Source organism: Dermacentor silvarum, chromosome 10 (genome assembly GCF_013339745.2).
Source record: "Dermacentor silvarum isolate Dsil-2018 chromosome 10, BIME_Dsil_1.4, whole genome shotgun sequence".
Taxonomy (NCBI): Eukaryota; Metazoa; Arthropoda; class Arachnida; order Ixodida; family Ixodidae; genus Dermacentor; species Dermacentor silvarum.
In genome coordinates this window covers 122875439-122890265 of record NC_051163.1, presented here as the reverse complement: position 1 = coordinate 122890265, position 14827 = coordinate 122875439, and the positions used below count along the sequence as shown (strand labels likewise).

Below are 14827 nucleotides of genomic sequence, written 5' to 3'. Positions count from 1 at the left end.
AGCACGAGCTGCCACGGTGCGAACGCCGAGCGTTTCACGCTGTACGCGAGAAAAAATAAAATGCCGGGTTGCGCTGCTGCACTTTCACTGGGCGTTACAAGTAGGGCACTCGGTGCTGGTGCGCACAAAAGGAGTAGAAAGCAACACGTGAGCCATATAGAAGACAAAGTATACAGAGTGAAAGGTCCCGGATGAAGTTTAAACGCCCGAGCTTCCACCATGTGAGCCCCACCAACACTCGCTACACGGTCGCCGTATAGGGACGCAATTGTCACAGCAGCACATTCAATTGGATCGCAGAGCGTACAGTATATAGTTGTTAGTTCAGCGCCTGTCCTGTGTACTTATCTGTCTTGAGTTGCCGTTCCTTTTGCGCTGTTTTTATTATGAAGTGGAGAAAGTGCTTTTACAAGATGACAATGGAAGCATTCGACATTGTATTAAGACCCTCCCACACCAAAGGGCATATTTAGGTTCATTGCACTGTTCATCAAATCAGCGTCAAGCCGTGGAAATTATCGCGTACCTTCGATCAGTTGGCTACATTTAAAGCCTCCCATTCGGACAACAGTGAACCAAGATTACAAGTCGCGCGGGTGCTTCAATCTCATCGGCCCTCCACCTTCCTTATGGCCTTTCCCATTTTCCTATGTCTTGCAGAGTAACAAGTGGGCGAATACTTTTACGCCGGTAAACCTCTCTTTAAAACAAAAGACGTCCCTATATCTATTTACCGTACAAGTGTACGTAAACATTCGCTTATTGTCTCTCGCCTCTAACAAATGTCCCAGCTTTCTCACACCGAGTCTCGTTTAAAACGGCTCGAATATCGAAGGTGACGAACGGAGTGAGGTCGACGCCCTGCAAGGCAACGCTGCCGGTGTCTCAGCCGAAATGACAGCGAGGATCAGACATTGTCGCCGCTCTTTCTTGCACTTCACTTCCATGGGTGGAAAGTACTTGCGAATGACAGCACTGGTCATTTAATTTTTTTGACGCACATTGAGGGAGAATGGCTAACGAAGTGTAGGATATTTACAGGAAGTCGCAAAGGCCACGACATGCACGCAAGAAGCGGCGAGAAGCTCGAACCACAGAACGCCTCTTTAGCGCACAATTACACTGCGGCACCTAACCTAACCGCACGGTTAGCAACACCGCCACAAGCGCCGAATGAGCGAGCACGAGCTGCCACGGTGCGAACGCCGAGCGCTGATTGGCTAGGCTATAGGGTACGCGTCATAAGGTGACAGGCGCCCCCAGCCAACAGCACTTCAGCAGCAGACGAAATTGGCATGTCCACTAAGCGGACACTTACAGGCCTCTACTCTCTCGATGGCGAAGATCCAGTGCATCTTCAGGAATCATCGACTACATCGGAACTGCTTCGCATCATCACTGAGAAGAGTCAACTGAGCGAAGAGGCCCTCGTGCGGTACGCATCGATGTTTCTATGTCCGAATTCGAGACTATGTTTCCTGGACATTCAGATATAGATTCCAAGAACGAGACTGAGCACAGGAATAACGCCTTGCTGCAACCGCTATTGCAACAGAAGTTCTACCATCGAGATGGTAGGTCTTCACGGTCGCCTGCCCGTCTGGTCTTCTTACTAACGCTATTTCAAGCCACATGGTCGGCTGCGCCAAATATAAAGTACGAGTTGAAATACACTCATTTATTTGCAAGGATCCATCTTGACCGCTTCCTTCTCTTCTTCCTCCCCGTGTTGCAACAGCGCTTGCCGCAAGGCGTTATTCGTGTACTCATTCTCGTTCTTGGAATCTATATCTGAATTTCCCGGAAACATAGTCTCGAATTAGGACATAGAAACATCGATGCGTACCGCACCTTTCTCGACGAGGGCCTCTTCGCTCAGTTGACTCTTCTCAGCGATGATGCGAAGCAGTTCCGATGAAGTCGATGATTCCTGAACATGCACTGGATCTTCGCCATCGAGATGGTAGGTCTTCACGGTCGCCTGCCCGTCTGCTCCTCTTACTAACGTTACTTCAAGCCACATGGTCGGCTGCGCCAAATATAAAGTACGAGTTAAAATACACTAACTTATTTACAAGGTCGCAGTTCGCCAGTATCCAAGTGGTTTCGCCTGATGCAGCAAAGTTAGGCGTACATCCTAATTCCATGGTATGAGAAAGGTTATGGTGCCTAACTGCCACTTCCAAGGCACACTTCAATCAACCACGGAAGTCAGGGTACATTGCGATGAATGTTTTCAAGTCCCGAATGAGCCTCTCAGCTAAGCCGTTTCCTTCAGGGTGGTATGGTGCGGCAAATCTATGGGTAATTCCTCTTTCACGGGCCCATTCCTGGAGTTTCTTACTGCGGAAAGCTGGCCCGTTGTCGGACGCTACCATCTTGGTGTTCTTGAACATATTTCGCTCCAGTAACGTCCAAAACAGAATTAGCATCTTCCTTTCCTGGCTTTGCAGGCTGCCATGCGTGTGCATTCATCGATGGCAATAAGGAATGCTTGAGTCTTACTGACTCCCTCGTCGTACCCTATCATCCCACGAGGGATGAAAACCGAAGCCCGGGATGATGTGATGTTCCAGGAAAAGAAGAAGAAAACCTGAAGAGACAAGAAGGACACGGAGGAGGAAGAAGAGAAGGGCAGGACTCTACCGGTGATCTCGTCCAAGCCATCGCCAAGCTGTACACAACAGCTCGAGGTTATGACTGGACGCCTTCGCATCCGTCAGCGGTTACGCGGTTGCACCTCACACTGAGGCAGCGCTTTTGGCCCCTTCGTCTTGGACCCGTCTTGCCTGGGAAAGCCAGTCCACGCTTCCCTTGCAATATAGTTGCAGCGGTTGATAATGATTTAAAATAAATGCAGCCTGCAGTTTTATCAATACGGAATTCCCTAGCGGCAGAAGCGACCCAAACAGCAAAAGCAAAAGCATTGCGAAATCTGTGACGTTGCTTACAGTGGCGACACTGCTATATCACGCTTCGGGCAGGACAGAGATTACGGAAGCGATAATTCGGCAAGTTGACGCGATATATTTTCTCCGCCAACAAGCAGTTCGTTCCGCTGAGGAGATTTGGACGTCCCTATACCCAAACGCCCTCTCAAAGGGCTGCACGCAACTGTGTTGCGCTGCACGACGCAGAAGACGACAGACAACACAGGAAGAATAGGAAGGGTCCGGCGTAGTGCTATATACCCTTCCTGTTAATTGTGTGCGATACCACGCGTTTATTATGTAGCACGTGGCCGTAACGTACTTCCGTTCAGTAAACTCTGTAGGTTATGCGTGACGCACTCCTCGAAGCCCGAGCATCGACGCGACATTCGCGGCTCCACAAACACGTACGAACGATTCTAAATGACATGTTACGATATAATGGGAGGATTGTTTTCGCTATCCTCTATTACTTTTTTTTAATACTCAGCATTAACGATCAGGTGATTTCTGCGATAGGCGGAGCGCCGCTTTCATCACTGACAAGGCGCGAAAAGGAACAGCATTGGAATAGGATCGTCACGTTATCTCGGCTTTGGTAGTACGGTCCAAAGCTGATCAAAGCAGCCTTTCGCGCCGGTGCACCCAATTAAGTGACATAAATGGCAAGCGGGCGTGGCCATATCGCGATGCCCAAACCGGAAGCCGAGAACGGGCCGATATACGACAGGCACCGGTGAACAGGCGCACCACGGTCCTCTGCCTAACAGTGATAGGAAGGGGGGTTTGAAACAATGCCAGCTCACAGCGGTGGTGGACCGGAAGCGGAAGAGCTTCCCGCAATGTTCCGACACCGCGACAACCAGCGAGCCCGACACGGGACGATGGCCCCGTCGCCCGCTGCCTCGTCTAGCGCCCACCGATCCGTTCACCCTCCCACAGCGATAATTGACGATACAGTTCCGCGTCCAGGATGTACCAAACGGAACGCGAGCGATATCGCAGCCCTTACACTATAGAGCAGGCGCCATCCTCCCAACTACACGGGGCGTCTTTTCAGGCGTCAAGCCGGCGACGCGTCGCCCAGTGTCTGTTTAGGCCGCTCTGTTGGAGCCCGGAGCGATAGATGCAGGTTAATTACTGAAGATGCAACCACTCCCATTTGGCCTAACCTGCGTCGCTCTCGGTACAACCGAACACACTCGAGTGATGCTGGAATGCCCGACGGCAGCTTCGGGCTAATATATACTATACATAACGACGGTGTGATCTGTGGCAGCGCAGTCCATAGCGAAGAACAAGCGGAAGTGCCGGTGCGTCTCCGTTCGCCGGAAACCACACGTAAAATAAAATGTCCACATATTCCACCATATACTGTCTCTGTGCGCCGCTGGTTGCTTACATAGGTTCGCGGCATTATTTATATAGCTATAGCTGCAATGACGGCGCACAGAGCGAGTGACGTGAAACAGTTCGTTTTCGTTCACGACACCCCATCCCTATACGTCGAATAAGCAACGCCACTGTGAATGCCACTGGCTCGTTGAGGAACCCGTCCACGTCTGTCCTTCCGTCGTAGCGTCTGTTGGGGCGTTATAGCTTGTCATGTGTAAAACGTAACGTCGGGCTAAGACGATAGCCCCACCGCGCTGCTATATGGAACGTCAACCAACCGGCAATCAAATTACTTCATCTACGAGAACGTCACGCGCGCAAATGAGCATCCCGCAGCCTTCTCCGCCGTTTAGTGCGCAGCGGAGCACGAGGCTGCACTGCAAGGGCGCTGCAGCCGGCCTGTTTCACGAGCACGTTCGACGACCAAAAACCGCCTCCAGCTGCTGCTATAGAGTGTAAACGTGACCAAAACAGACGTCGGGCGTTTCTCACGAGAAACCCCGACGGCCAATCTCGCGCGAAGCGAAACGTGACGCGCGCTCCGTAACCGTTTGTTCCCAAATCTCGCGGAGCCAGACAAGTGTGTGTGTGTGTGTGTTGATATGATGACGATATCGTGATTTTTATGGCGCTAGGGCCAGTTATGGACAAAGAGCGTCAATTTTGTGCGCGCGCGCACGTGTGTGTGTGAGAGAGAGAGAAGTGGAACCACTGTGAGCCACGCGTTTGTTTCACCCCCAAGACCCACCACACCAAGGGGCGCACTGCACGCAACACGCCAATACGGCGCGGTGGTGAACCATGCAGTATCGCCGCAGATCGGAGCGGCCAGATATCTGCCAGGGCCGACGAGAGGCCGGACCCCTTTATCGGCGCAATCGATGGCCCAGTGAGTGTTCCGGCTGCCATTCTTCTTGCCCTCCCCCCGTAAAAGCGGAACGCATACACTCGAGAGAAAGAGAGAGACAGCCTTCCTATCTGGCACTCGTATCTCACAGCGCACTTTCTCCGCTTCGCCGACCCTCTCGAATCCTTCCATTGTCCACGGCGATCAGCTGGAGGTATGAACGTGCGATACGCGTGCATCGTGTTCCAACCAGCGCACGTACGAGGCATTCAGCGCGCTCCCTCCTCGGCCGCAACAACAGTCGAGGCCTCGTTCATCACACGGCACAAGACAGAAGCACGTGCGCGTCGCGATCGCAGCGCGCGTCGGCAAGAGGTCGTCGACCGATCACAGAGACGACCGAGAAGGGCTGCCAAGCAGAGTCTCGTTTATAGTTAGCTGGTCGCTCGTGCCGAAGGGGAACAAGCTAGCGGCACGACACAACGATGACGGGAACACAAGAGTTACAAGACGCTCGCCAGTTACATACGTTACTGCGTCCTGTTCCTCTGCATACCTATACTTATTGTTTGGGGCCGCTTATTCCCCTTCAACTGCTATAGGGAGCAGGTACCGTTAAAGGTCTTGTGTATCAACAGACGGCCGCGTGGCAGTTTTGTAAACAGCGCTAAGAAAAACGCTGCGCCATGGAACAGTCGTTTCTGCAACAAGACCGTGCAACAACAACAAAAAAGTAAGAAAGGGAAAAGAAAATTGCGTTTGAATTATTCCGGATGAAAATGCGCTGTACTATATGCGCCGCCGCCGCAAAAAAAAAAAAAAAAAAAAACATTAAAAATTTAAAAAAATGAATAACGAAGCTGTAACCCGTCTTGGCGTTTGAGGTGTAAGTTTAGACATATATGAAAGGGGCGAGCGACGTTAACAAGAAAAGCAAACGTTCAAGAGTCGATATAAATTCAAAATGGTCAGCACTCCATTTGCATGCTCTACTCGAAACTACAATGGCATTATTAGCGGAAGGCAGACATTAGCACACAGCCTGAGATAGGCTGCAGGGCAGTGGAAGTCGTCTGATAATCGACAGATAATGCTAACGGCGAAACGGGCACGCTGTTTCACGTGAACACCTGCAACGTGCGAAGATAAGCTTGGCGTTTCGTTGAAATATACACGCGAATATCTATCATTTCGTCGACGCTATATATAGGCAATGCAGCACCTTGGAAAGTGCATAGAAAGTGCATGTGGTGTGTTTTAGGCGTGTGACTCGGGACCATATAGTTTTTTGAAGACCTTAACAGTAGCTTGTAATCAGTTCACCAGCTTGATAATGAAGATTTGTTTGTTTGTTTTTGAGGCAATTGCAATCACAAAGACTGTCCCCAACCTCAAATAATTTTAAGTCGGCAGTTATTCGGAATGGTAATTCACTTTGATTTGTTTACGTAAGCTGTATTACAGACGCGTGTCCAACAGCTCAAGCCGTGATAGCACCACCGACCACGATGTTTCTCGCTCTGTCTTGTCCTGCTCTTCTCCCGATGGTTCTCGCTCATTTCTGAACAATACGGCTCAGGCTTCCGAGTACTGCTTATACTGCTCAGATAATTTATGACTGCCCGCCAAATACACTTTCTTTGACGGCCAATTACATGATGCAACCTTATTTCGTCAAACAAAACACTCGCTAGGCGAAAGCACACTTCGCTTGAACAAATATTCGGGTGCTTCTTCCCAACTGTGTCCAGCGCGACGCATAGAAATACCAAACGCAACTTCATATTCCTAGCGTTTAACTAGTACGACATGAGCAAAAAACCGGGAGAGTTGGTGCGGATTCATAGTTAGGAAAAGCGCCAAGGGACAAAAGACGAGCGAAGAAAAACCAGGACGAGCGCTCGTCCCGATTTTTCTTTTTTGTCTCGTCTTTTGTGCCTTGGCGCTTTTCCTAACTATATACATACATACATCGTTCGACTCGCAACCGAACGATGCTAATGCCATTAACGTGCATCGGCTCAGCGCCGCAGTCAGTCGGTGGAGTCGCGCGGCCGGTTCGGTCGCTTCGTGGGACGAGGCCAACGCGTCGAGCGCTGTCTGGCCATCGTTCTCCGCGCCGATCGGCGAAGCACCTCACGAAACGAGGGCCGCGTTTCGCGGGTCTATCGGAAAACGATCCGTAGGAATGGCATCTGCGAACGGCCCCGTGCGCCAACCGAGTTCTCCACGGCACAGATTTTTTTTTTCTTTTTTTTAATCGCGGTCGCCGCTCAAGAACGGCTCCAGCACACGGTCATGTGAGAATCCGCCGCGAGTCATCTGGTACCCCCCATCGACCTGGATGGAATCGCGTATGTGACGTACCGGAACTGTCGAACACGCGGCGAGAGCTTGTCGAACGAATACCTCGCGCATGCGCTTGCAGGACTGCTGATAAGGCCCGACATTCTGACCCCTCTCCCAACACAAACACAGATGCATTCGCATGTACATGCATTTTCTTTTCAGAGATGGCAGAACTCTGGTGGGAACTATGGATCGGCTAAAGGCAAATTGAAAACGTCCTGACATCCTCAAAAAAAAAATTTTTTTTTAATGCAAGCAATACATGTTTTGAGCATATGGAACGAAGGAACATTGCACTGCGAAGCAATTGATACTTCGTACACGAACGTAAAGAAGGACATTAGACCATAACCATAACATAACCGGGTTACCATAACAGAAAACCCGGTTTGTTACCCCACACACTGGGGAGCGGCAGAAGCGGAAGGTAAAAATGTAAGATGCACACCAAGCACAAAAACAATTATCTCCGCTCATGATCACTGCACAAGATCACTATTAACGCCCATTGAGACCTATTCCATTTGTGCAGGCATGTTGTCCTTAAGAATTGTGACAATGTTTTTGTCAGCCTGCTGCGACGGCTGATGAGGTCGGCATTTCAACGCGACACCGGGAGGGGTATTCTGTGAGAGTCCCCCCAGGTGCACTTGTCCATTTCAGCCGCCGCTGATTGGCTGGAGCAGTACGAGCGAGGTGGAGACTGGCTGGGGGGCGCCTGTCTCCTTCTCACTGGTACCGCAAGACCAGTTAGTGAGCACTTCAGCAGTAGTTAAATATGGACCGCGCACTGGGTACCGTGAGACGGGGCGCGATGGAGGGCTCCGGATTAATTTTGATCAGTTGGGTTTCTTTCAACGCGAATGCAACCGAGAGTTTCTGGATGCAACCTCCATAGAAATTCGACAAGAAATGCAACCCCAAACCTCGTTCTAATTGCAATTCAATTCAATACAGTAATGTTGGAGTTTTGCGCGCGAGAACCCAGATATGATGAGGCCCGCAGCAGTGGGAGACCCCGGATTAATTTTGACCACCTCGGGTTCGTGCACCGAACGCACGGTTATTGCATTCCTCCCCCATCAAATGCGGCCGCCATCACAGGAACCCTGCAACCTCGTCGTGCTTAGCAGAGCAACGCCGAAGCCGATAACCCACCGCAGCGGGTGTGCCGCGACCTCGACCGGCAAAAATGAAGCGCCATAAACAATGTGTAACCACATCCGGGCGGCAACAAGAGTGGCCAGTATTATACTATTATTATTATTATTATTATTATTAGTAGTAGTAGTAGTAGTAGTAGTAGTAGTAGTAGTAGTAGTAGTAGTAGTAGTAGTAGTAGTAGTAGTATACTGGCGGGGAAACGTATACGAACTATAAGAGTGCGGCGGAATCCTGCATTTATAGCGCAGAAGAGAGAACGAGGACCGCAACTGATTCACCGCACTTCTCCCGGAGCTATACATGCAGTGCATAATCCTAGTGTTCGAGGACGTTGGCTCCGTCACAGAAGCCACTGCATCGGAGAACAGTCGCCCCTAAGTTGCTCGTCACTGCACCCGAGTCGGTCGACGACCTAATCCAGCTGCATGCCACCACTTCATGATTGACACAGCTCTTAATATTCGCGCCTGAACAGTTCGGCGAGACGATACGGCCTGCCGCCACGTTTAGGTGGTAGAAGCGCACACTGAACGGCTGTTCACGAACTCTTCGCTTTAAGGTTCATTGTCCCGAATCAGGAGTACTGCGCCGCTTTTTCTCTGCTTTCTTTGTAAAGCGAAGCTGTCTTCGCTTACTCCCCGGGGTTTGGTGTTCCCTGTCGGTTCTCCGCCATATATATATATATATATATAGTTGAACGCGCATATCTCTCATCTGAAGGGGGATCACAAAAAAGTTGGATATACAGGTAAATGTCATATATCACATAAACATTTCCAACACAAACTTTCAACGGGATTTTACTGCTGTTATTTATTCACAATAATTCGTTATATGTGCGTTCCATATATCCGGGTTCGACTGCATACTATATCGTTAAGCTGGGTATGTGCCCGAACAGGCAACTTCTGCACTGGGCCATTCATGGCCAATCCCTTAGAATGGATGTACCACTAGTACAAGAGATGTATGAAATCGTAAATTTCAATAGACAAGTGCCGTACTTCACTGTGCCATACACACCTCTTATCAGCATCCTTCCCCCGACAAGCATCGCGCATCGCATTGATCGCCCTCGTAATGCAGACGGCTACACAGGCAACAAGGCTGTGCTAGTCTCATCCGCTAACATAGACTGCTGCCACCACAGTTTCCTACAATAAACACTAGAGGGAACGCTGGCGCTGCGATCATTCAGCGACCATGGGAATGATGGCTAGTTACACGGATTTGTCTAATCTCCGTGCTTGTGGATTCAGACGCGCTCCTGTGGCTTCGTTTATTACGCTTTATCAGGGCTTAAACTGGCCTAAATTTTCAAGTAATTCCGCTTGTTCATGTGTCTGTGACGTAATTGTTTCAATATCGGGCTTCTGCGCTAGAGGTCTGGTGTTCGAACCTGCAAGCCGGACAATTTTATTAATGCTTATTTACTTATTTATAACGCGGCACTTTCTTAAAAACGACTACTTTGCTAAGTCACGAAGCCATTTTAAGCCAGAAGGACGAAGTTTAGCACAAATCCATATACTACCCATCGTTTCAATGGTGGCCGAACTGCCCTGCTTGCAGTACGAGTCACATAAAACACTATAACGCCACAGTTGTCTCTAGTAATTGCATGAACTCTATGGCTGCTACCTCGTTAAGTCAAATAAACTTCGCGTCATTTACATCCTAACGTTGCGTTGTATCTGCGTTTTTTTATTTCATTTTTATTTTTTCTTATTGTGACGACAAGCACTGACTGTGGTGGTAAGGGCAAACGAGGGCAGCCCAACCGGAGGTCGAAAGACAGCATTAAGGAAAACTTCGGCATCAGAACGCAGAGGAATGAGTGCGCATAGCTACGTGGAAGAACTTCGCAGAAAAAAAAAAAAAAAAAAAAAACACGAAGCCCACATCGTACAGCACTGGATACGCTTAACATTAGAAATACAACCTGCAGCGCGTCCAACGTGGAATTTCATCCATCGAAAATTCTAAACATAATGCTGCACGCAGCTGGATGAGATAAATAACCACCACAACAGTCACGCTCGGAGCTACGCCATGTGTGTTGACCTTACGTTGATTTGCCGGTTGAAACAGCGAGCGCAGGCTTGTGTCCAACGCTTTCATCCAGTCCGCCCTTGTTTCGCCAAGGAGGCTTTAAAAAAATTTGTTTTGAGCCCCATTGATTCCAGCATAGTAGTGTCCATTGTGACAGAAGGCAATACAAGGCGGCGACGGCCGCAGAGACTGCCAGTAACACTTCTCAGCGAGGTTACAACACTTTGAACACCTCACGCGGGTGTATTTCTGTCACGTGGTACTACTAATGACCACTAGTGTGTGCTGCACTGTGCGCTAGAACTCTCGAATTTCCAAGAGTTCACGAAACCCGACGAAAATGACTTGGCACGTGGTCAGCAGTACGAAAACAGTTCACTGAGCCGGCGACATCTTTCCGGGTAAGAAAAGCACAGAGAAAGCAAGGAGCGCATCCGGATTACATTGGGAGATAACTTTCTTATCTGTTACTGCACCAAATAGTCCGGCAGGGTTTGGCAGCGCTATAGTTTCGGAGTGCTATTCTGCAGACTAGTCACAATCCGTCATGAAAACCGAACCACCAGAGGTGACGTAGCCACCACGTTAGCCAATCAGAGCCGGCAACATGGCGAATTCGACAGTGTCCAGAATTTCTCGCAGCAGATACTGAACCGTAGTATAGCTCGCTGTACTAGCGACGGTTTCGCATTTGCCGGAACAGAGGATGAGCAAAGTGCGACAAAACACTTAGTGGTGTGCTTTGGGTAATATTTTGATCCCACAAAGCGAAACGTACCATTTTCGATACGCTTAATTTGGTGCCCCCAGAACTCTGATGTACACTGGAAATTTAGTGTAGAGCCCATACTAGCGCTTTTGATATGCTGGAGGAAGTTTTCAGTTGTAGATAGTTCAGCAAATGAATTACCAATACAGTAATTACCATATTAATTAACCTTTACTCAATTATTTCACTATTTTCTTCATACCAATATACTCTCCACGGCGAGAAATGAATGTAAACAAGTTTTAACTTTCTCTGATGTTGAATGGTGTTCGGGCTTTGCGGGATTAATATATGTGCTGTAGTAAATAAATAAGACGCTTATAATTTATGTTCCCCAACATAAACGAACGCGAATGAGACTATTTTCTGGAACTATTTTCTGGATCGGAGTGCTTCCGTACAACTTTCCTTTCGTTGCTACAGAAAGTTGTCAGCGAATGTAACACACGAGGCAGTGAGCATCGTGTATAAGACCACATGACCACCGACAGACAACCAGCAAAGAACGCCTATAGAAACGACAAGTCTGGAGTACGCGAAATATGAAAACAGCTGTGAGAACGGAAGCAGCGCGACGACTGTGCGAGCAAACTTTTTCTCTGGCTACAAAACGAAAGACCTTGCCCATGTTTCACGCGTTCACTAACTTCTGGCGTGTCTGGTTCACTTCTGGTTATGATTCCACACGTGCCACTGATTTTTTTTTTCCTGTATTTTCATGCGTAGCCGTTCTACTACGCGATTTATCTCTGTCGGTTACAGCTTTCCTATTTTATTACCTTCTTTGATGTGCGCAGCATATCCTACATCTATAAATCCGATGCTTTCGTGAAAAAAAACAAAAAGTCGGGAGTTAAAAGCTCGTGTGTGTACGTGTGTCTTGCGCCTACACCACGGTCCACCACTAAGTCCTATATCAACACGCGAGGGGCACCGTTGCCTATTTCAACGAGCCAAGGTTCATTACAAAGTGCACGGGCTAAATTTACCGCGGTGAAAAATGCGGCCGGGAAACGAACCCGTGACCTTGTGCCCAGAAGCAGGAAGCCACAGTAGCCGAGCCACTGCGTGCGGCGGGCAAAAAAAAAAAAAAAAAAAAAAAAAAAAAAAAAAAACCCAACGAGAATAAAAAAGCAGGTGGTCACGTGAAGGCGACGGCCTATCCACGACGCCGTGTGCGAGTGCCGTTTTGGGAAGCCGTTCATCACGCGTTCGGTGCGCGTTGGGATTCGCTCTGCGTCGCCGCTAAACAAAGCGTCGCCGCACGCGTTTTTAGAGGTGACACGTGTGCTGGGCGTGCGATTGCGCGCTTACGTGCTACGACGGCCCCAGGTGGGCATGCAGACTATACCGCTCGTCTGCGTTCCGAGAGCTCAAAGAGCCCGACGAAATGGCAGGGCACGTTAGAATTTAAAGTGTTAAAAATGTTTGGTGAGAAAGACTGAAGAAGTATATCAATTTTTGTAACACCATTTTGTGTTCTCTTCTGTTGGCTTCTTTTTGCCGTGATTTCAACAAAGTAATATGTTTATTGTTATTCCGTTCTTTTACACAAAAAGCTGTTACATAGTTCAATGCATTAAGGTACAGCTTTCATGTAGTACGAAAGAGCCAAACGTTGGTATGCGGCTGTAACAGATCCTATACATGTACATTAATACACGCTATGTAGAAAATATGATATCTGACCAGTGACCACCCTAACAAGACATCTGCCGCCAGGACACCCGGCACTACGTGACACATCCAAGTATCCACTCCAGGAGTTTCCATAGCCATGCTCCGAGACTCGCCCTACTTGCAGCTGTACCTTATTCAGAAAAGTCTCAAGCATGCGAGATGTCTGCCTACGCTTGCTTGGCTGGTGAAGCTGCACATAAATGTTAACTGAAGATATGAAAGAGACAAACAAATCACATTTCGCTCACAGCATTGACCCCAAATTTTTAACATTACCGTATTGGGACAAATTCTGTTAAAATAAAGAAAAAGATGTTTTTGACAATAAATAGGAAAAAAGTGAATTTCTTACAATAAAATAATGTTGTTGTTTTTTCATCAGAATAAATTTCTTGTAGCAAAAAAGGAAACTTTCTGTTTTCTCTTAATTTTTTTTTCACATTAATTTTTTTCAGTGACGAGCTTGCAACAATGACACAGTTTGCAACACGTATATAGATTTTCATTAGTGGTTTTAAACGGAAAAACCTGTCGGACAGGTTTAAGGGCAGAAATCTGCTCAACAGATTGGAAAATTGTGCCTACAATTCTCTTCATACACATAGCTGAAAGGCAATGCCGAAACAGCCTCTTCACTGAAGCTGTTCACTGAAGTGAATTTTATTTATTTTAGTTGTTTACAGAATCACAACAAGTAGCACCCGCTGTCTGAGTTACAAAACCTTTCGAATACGTTTATGGAGCTTGTTCAATTTGTTAAAGGCATTCAGAAAATAGGTCAAAAATTGCCTGGTCATATTTCATTGCTATACACTGCTCTATGCAAATGATGGTAGCTATCACACCCCTCTTCAGTCTTTATACGCGGGTTACCGATCCCATAACGCTCTACCAAGGCATCTTGAAAATTTATTTGGCTATACGATATGATTAACTATTCCGAAAATATACATCAATACCGTTCTTATATTTTTTTTTATGAAGAAAGTTCGAACACCAACAAAATTACAAAAACGCGACAGGCATTTAGCCTGTCGATTTAACCCAAGTTCGCTTATAAGTGGAACTGCATACCACTGTTGCTTACGACCGTTCCTAGCTAACAATATGAGAGCGGCGAATCTGTCCTGTCTATCACTTACACATCGGATACCGCGCTAACCACGACCATGCCTCGTTAACTCAACATAACTACAACGCCGTCGACGAAGCTCAAAAAGATACCATGTCAAGTGGAACCAAAACACGCTGTTAAAATAGAGGCGAATGTCGCACAAGACTGCTTAGAGACACAACACGACCATCAAGTGCTTTCCTAAGAAGCGCTGCTCCGCCCACATTTAACAGCCGTCAAACACACCTGCAAGGGATGCTCGATCTGAAAGCAAACGACGCAGTAGGTAGTTATTCCTACGCATGGATCGCAAATTGTATCCAGAAAAGTGACCTCATTTTAGCTCAACTGAAACCCGCGAAAATAATGCCTCGTTTTCGGTTCAGTTCTTGGAACAGTTCTGAGCAAGGGTTCCGCTAGCGCGATTGAGCTGCAGCCCGGATTGACTTTCACGACCCCGCCGCTTGCAGCCGAACTTGATCGACCACACAGTGAACACTTTACAGAGGCGCATGGCCAAAACGAAC

The 14827-nt window shown here is 48.1% G+C and overlaps 1 protein-coding gene across 4 annotated transcripts in view; it reads right to left on the bottom strand.

Moving 5' to 3' along the window:
* The window catches only part of LOC119466567 (uncharacterized), a 293541-nt gene that overhangs the window by 130033 nt on the left and 148681 nt on the right, over window positions 1-14827 (bottom strand). The gene's annotated exons all lie outside the window — the stretch shown is intronic.